Below are 7045 nucleotides of genomic sequence, written 5' to 3'. Positions count from 1 at the left end.
TTGTGGACATGTGGGCTCAAATGAGAGAGGCCCAAGTCCAAAAAAAAATTTGTTATATTTTTATTTTTTATTTTTTATTTTTTATATTTTTTTTCGTTTTTTATTATTATTATTATTATTATTATTATTATTATTATTATTATTATTATTTTAGTAAACAAAAGTAAGAGAAACAATGATGTATAATTCAAGCATGCTTGGTGATCTCAAACCAATCACAAGGAGTCCCACCCAAAGGCAAAGGGAACCAAGATGCTCATGATCCTTGAGGCTATGCAAATGCAATGTTATGATGCCATGAGGGATCTTAGGGTCAAAATTGGGGTCTTACACATACCCGAAGAAGAAATGGTATTTGATGAAGTGCATTTGGGATTTACATCATAGTCATAATAATCCTTCAACTGAACAAAAGGTTGTCTATTTCTATGAGGTAATTGTAACTCTCCCTCAATTATGACTTCCTTTTTCACTTTCCGAATCTCCTGCTCCCATATTCCCGTTCAATTATGTTAGGTTCATGGATTGATGGATTCTCTTATGTTTCATAAATGTTTATCTATTCATCATTAGAATTTGAAGAGATTTCCTTATTATGGACAACATTAGATTCTTCTTGGAGATTAGAAGTATAGATTAACTCTTCCTGTATTGAAGGATCTCATGTTTCTCCTTGATCAAATAAAAAGATGTTGATTCTTCTTCTTTTTTATTTTAATATGTATGTCGATTTGTATGATTCTCATTACTATTGGTTGTATCATATTGTCTCAATGCATATGTAACTATATGTTCATAAAATAAAACACTCCTTGATGTGGTAAAAGTGAGTGTGTCTTAATTCTAAACTCTCCATCCTTTTTGTCCTTGATGATAACCAACAAATATGCATTTTGCATCTCTTTCACGAAATTTGCCAAGTTTCTTGATGGACTTTTCATGTAACACAAGCATCTAAAGACTCTCGAGTTTTCATAATCATGTTCTTTCTTGAAAATAATTGCATATAATTTATTTTCTTTATTGTCTATAGTGAGAGTTCTATTAATGAGACATGTTGTAGTGAGTACACATTCTCCCTAAAATTATAATTGAATGTTAGATTAGAAACATAATGCTCCTACATCATTCAATATATGTATGTGTTTTCTCTTTACACGTCCATTTTATTATGGAGTAGCTACATAATATTCTCATGAATGATTCCTTCTAGTTAAATGTATGATTGAAAACTAGAGTTAGTAAATTTTGTCCCATTATCAATGTGAATCCTTTTAACATGCATATTAAACTGCCTTTTTATAATGTTGCAAAATTTAATGATGTTGTCTAATGTTTCAATTTTGTGTTACATAAGGTAGATCCATGTTTTTCAAGTGTAGTCATCAACTATGGTGAGAAACTAATGTGAACCCTTGTAAGATGTTGTATTATATCCCCCATATAAATCAAAATGAATTAAATCAAAAGGTGCTTAAGCTTTAGTAATACTAAAATTGAAAGTGAGGTGAGAAAAATATACAAGAAGGGAGATTGAATTGTGTATGCCTAAAAAATATCTTTTCATTTTTTATTATGAATCATTAGATACTGAACCATATTCCGAGTCTGATACCAGAGTGAGTAACATCAGTGAGAACTTCACTTCCTTTTCTTCAACTCTGTTTCAGAACCTAAGGCTTCACACTCAAATTCCGATATGAGTAAGAGGTTGAATCAGAAGTGAGTCTGACTTCAGAGATCGTTTACCTAGCAGAATATAAATGCAGAAGTAAATAAATAGACACACAATATATCATGGTTCCTCTCAAATCGGGAGTAGTTCAGTCCCCTTGCAGCACAAGAACTTTTAACTATAATCAGACTTATTACAATTGCTTAAACTAACAACTCAATATTTCATGCTCAATCACACCTGATCGAGACTTCCTTGCCTAAACACCATGCTTAGGAATTCCTTTACTTAAGCTCATGTTAAGGACATTATACGCAGTCACCCTAACTGAGACTCCCTGCTCTTCCTACAAGCATGAGACATCAATGCTCAAGCACCCAACTCGAGACTTCCTGCTCTGACCGTAATCATGATACTTCAATGCCTAAACAACTCGTTCAGGACTTTCCTACCTTAAGCTCATGTTAAGGAGTTTTTCTCAATCACATAGAAAGAGACTTCTTTGCCTAGTTAATCTGATTAGGACTTTACTCTGAGTATAACTACTAGAGTCTTCAGAATCCCTTAATCAAAAGAGTCTGGCATTAACCTTGTGTTCTATTGAGTGCTTCTTAGATAAACAGCTACACAAAGGTTTACACTCTTGAGCAGATTGTGAGTTTTTTGCTCTTGAGTGTGGATGAATGAAGTGGTCATTCTTCTTCTCTCCTTGCACAAATTTTCTCTTGTTATGCTTTTCTGTTCTAATGATCTTCTTTGACCATTTTCGCTCCTCTCTCATACACTTAACCCTTGTGGTTATATTTTCTATTCAGTATGTGTTTCTTATATATGTATTTTTTTTAATAAAACACATACTCTCTCTCTCTCTCAACCAATATTGTGAAATGGCATCACATTTTTGTGAACACATTCACATATTCTTCAATTGACATTCATCTTGGTCAGAACAACAATTTGAATGTTTTCAATCCTATAAATAGATTCTGAGAATAGATCCGTTGAAGATTGAAACTATCAAAGATACAAGTAATCGTTAAAGGTCTTTAGCCATTGTACAATAGAGTGATCCAAAACTCAGCTAGCATAAGACGTTGGGAGAAGAGAGTAGAGTTAAGAGTAGTTTGAGATATAAGATCCTGACAATATAACTTAATGTTGATTAGACATAAAGTATTGGACCGTTGTCACGTGATCTTATTTGGATAACTTCAGACTTGAAATCTTCTTGTAAATGTTTATTGAAGCAAAAGTCATTTCTATTCTTATACTTAACTTCTTGTTCCAGAGGATTTTTTATAGAATTAGTTAAAACTTGATCAAAAGTTGAAGTATGTCTTCAAAAACTAGTTGGAGTGAGACTTCAGAGTCTAAAGTTCACAGGTTCATAGCTTGTCTTCATCAGAGTCTTGATCATAACTAGTCTGTATATTCTCTTGAAGAGTTGATGACTTAATATAGACAAATTCCGTTGAAGTAGATCCTTCAGAAGTGTTGATTAAGCATGTTCAAAAGTTACAGGGTCATTCCTAGTTACCGTGACTTCTTACATCTAATGATTTCAGTCTTCAGAGCTTTATTAATCTTTGTATTCCACTTAAGCTTAGGTTCAAAATCTGAAATACTTAAGTAGACTCATTAGAGTCTTGAAGCTTGGTTCTGATCCTTTAGATTCATAACAACTTTGCTTCCTTTAATGGTTCTTCCGAGTGATTAACCTGATTTATATCAAGGTTAATTTCTTTTGATCATGCGCACTAGAATAATCATTAGTAAACCCTATTATTCTTTAAATACTTTGTTATCATCAAATCCTTTTAGTAGCTTGAACAAATCTTGTTCGAACAATCTCCCCCTTTTTGATGATGACAAACAAATGTATTTAAGAACAATGATTAATGATTTAATTAACACAGTCTAACATCATAGGTTGAGGTTTGTAAGCTCCCCCTAAGTTAGAGAGACCATTAAGGTGAGGTTTGTAAGCTCCCCCTAATTTTGATAGTCCATTAAGACGGGGTTTGTAGGCTTTTCTTAACTCCTTATATGTGTTAATTTAATCTTATATTAATCATCAAAGTCTAACATTATAGTCTAAGGTTTATAAGCTCTCCCTGAGTTTGACAAACCTTAGGTTGAGGTTTGTAAGCTCTTCGTTTAGTCTTGATAGTTTATTAAGGTAAGGTTTGTAAGTTTTTCCTTAAATCAATGACTTTGTTAGATTAAAATTAGTCATTTAAGCTTAATAGAATAAATTACAACAAAATAAAAATAACATAAAGCTTATAAATCATAAGTCATTTTAGCATAAATTACTTTGTTCAAATTCTGATTCTTTATTCTCTTCTTAAATACTCTATGCATTTTATCCCCCTTTATCATTATCAAAAAGATTTACGAAAGACTGAGAAGAACAATAAAACTGAGAAAAAATAAAACAGTTTAAACACACGGAATTTTAAAAGAAATTGATACCAAAAACAATTAAGGATGAATTTGACACCAAAATAAAAATATTAAAAACTTTCAAGAGACAGAAGATGATTTAAAACAATTTTAGGAATCTGAAAGAGAAGACAGAAACAAAATTAACACATTTTTCAGAAGAGACACTTTAAAAACAAGTAGAATTTCTTTTGAAGAGACTGGAAGGAAATCTTTACTTCTTATGGTAAATCACTACCATTTTAGTTTTCAAGGAGTAATTATGATTCAGTATGACATGCTTAATTAGTGTTTGGCCTTTAGATTTTCACATATCAGAAACATAAACCCACAAGGTGTTTGATCTTTAGAAATTTTGTAATAAACACACATGTTTGGACCAAAACACAAATCCTTATTCACTCAATCATTCATCTATTTTGATATGAATACAACTTCTTAACAATCTTATGCTTTTATTGTTTCAGAGGCTTTTCTAGTCTCTGATGCAACTTCAGATCAGAAGGTTAGACCCTCTGAAGATATTCTTTCAATCTTTCTTCCTTAGGAACATAAGTCACAAAGGAATATTAGAAGAAGAAGTCCAGTAGAATATTCCAAGAAGTGTTTCATTTTAATTCAGATGATGAAGAGGAATTGGATTTAGATTGGAGAAACTTTATACGATTGTGGACCTAAGGATGATTAGGATTAATATTATAAACATATTTTTGTAATCATTCCTTTAGTTCAATGAAGCCCTTTTTCCTTTTTAATTATCATACCATTCTTTAATCATTAGTTAATTCCTTTATTGCAAATTGATTTAAGAAGGTCAGAATTCAGAAAAGAAAACAAAAGATAATACTCTTAACTTGATATTTCTTTTTCATTCGATTCATTTGATACATCTATATAACCATATAAATTGCTTTGATTATACAATCAGAGGCTAAGAATACATCAAATTTACCTAAGAATCTGAATATACAAGTCTTAAGCAAAACAAATGAAGAAAAAACAAAGGAGTGCTCGAAACAAGAATCATTCAGTCTTGAAACAAAAGTACTATTTCAATACAATCGCTTGCGTGAAGCATTGGATCTCAAGAGATACAGTTCTTATAGGATCTGGAAATACTTTGATTCGAGGGAAGGAAAGAAAAAGGAAAAACTAAGGCAGGATTTGAAGACTGCCTAAGTCTGAATGGAGGAAGATGGATTTGGGTTGTCCTTACGAAGCAGTATAATCTTCATCAATAACTCTTCATTACGAGGTTAAATTAAACCTCATCTAGATTTACAACCCTTCCTTGTAGAGAGACGGGTTCACCTAGAACTCATTCAAAAGGAATGACGAACCACTTTCTCTTAAGGAGAGACGATATTATCTTTAGGAGGTTAAAGATTACTTGATGAAATTTCTCTTTTAAGCCAGAGTGAAAGAGAAGCAGAAGATCATAGTTAGAGACTCCCAATTATTAAAGAAGAGCTAGCCTTTCATTGATGCTCTCCATTTGGTTTCTTACGCCAAGGTTTGAGCTAGAGGTAATCTCAGGTTAGGATATATGCGAGAGAATGAACTTTTGAAAAAAACCAGATCAAGGTTGGACAACTGTGTCAACCAGGTTTGAGGGACGAGTTATAAAATCAGAATGAGAAACTTAAACTGAGAAAGATAAGTTTAAATAGAAAAGCAAAAGCCTTAACTAAAAGAGTAAAAAGATTCACGAAAAATAGATTTTGAAAAGACAAAACACATAAAATATTTTGGAAAACCAACAAGCAAGATAAACAAGTACCAAAAAAAAGTAAGACGTGACAAGGAAGAGAAGCCACAAAGAATCCAAGGAGTAAACCATTACAACTCTACAAATTCTGCCTAAATAGCTTTGCAACTAGCATATCAATTTTCAGACACGTGGATTTTTATAAAAAGTTATAAATAATCCTTATTCTTTTTCTGAGTTTCAGAGCCTAATGCTTTTCAGAGGCTACATATAATCAGGGTATGTTTAAGACTTTGATAAAGCTGCTTCTGATTAGCATAGTCTTTGATACTCTATTTTTCATAATCAAGCCTTATTAAAATAAGATCATAAACCCTTTCTTAGATAAGAATTACGTATTTAAAAGACACATGGTAAAACAAGCAAAAACAACTCATTAAAGAGTTTACTTGAATAGTAACAATTTTCTGATCAAAACTTTGAGCTCACAATACTTGGTTCTGAACAAAGAATATGAACAAGGATACAAAAGAATATTTTTCGTTTGTTTTGAAAATACTTATGCGGACATATTATCTAGGATAGTTATACATCAAAGAGATAGACACATAGACTAAAGTAAATAATATCTCTTTCATAAAAGTTGTCTAAATAAAAAGAAGCAGTTTAGACATACCTTGGATTTTCTTCAGAACATATTTTGGTTCTAACAATGTTCTTACTGATGTGAAATAGTCTTAAACACTCTTGTTGATGAACCTGGTCCATGCTTAGTACAGTCTTGGAGTAGTACTAGTGACCATAGTACTTTTATAGCTTTTCTTCAGACTTCAACTATCCTTCCTCTTTCAGAGTTTGGTAAGAAACTGTGCTTTCCTCTTGAAGAGGATGTAGTCATTTTTTATCTAAACACTAGGATATATGAAGTAACTCAAGCATATTAGCAAGCACAAATTCGGATTTTAGTACCCATAGTATTATGAGTCTTTTTGTGTTTGTTACTTTAGGCTTTTTCTCAATTAGTGCCCTTGCCTTATAGTAGTATCTAGCATAAATCCATACTTTCTTTTTAAATAAATTATATCATGGATGAGCTTTGACATTAGCTTCTGATCATTTTAGAAGCTTGGATCCAGAAGTCTTGGGTGATGAATTCTCTTGACTTTTTAACTTTTGGATCATGGTGTCTGGTTTCATCAAAACCACTAACTTTGAGA

Source organism: Lathyrus oleraceus, chromosome 4, assembly GCF_024323335.1.
Source record: "Lathyrus oleraceus cultivar Zhongwan6 chromosome 4, CAAS_Psat_ZW6_1.0, whole genome shotgun sequence".
Lineage (NCBI taxonomy): Eukaryota > Viridiplantae > Streptophyta > Magnoliopsida > Fabales > Fabaceae > Lathyrus > Lathyrus oleraceus.
Note: the sequence above shows the minus strand (reverse complement) of the source record.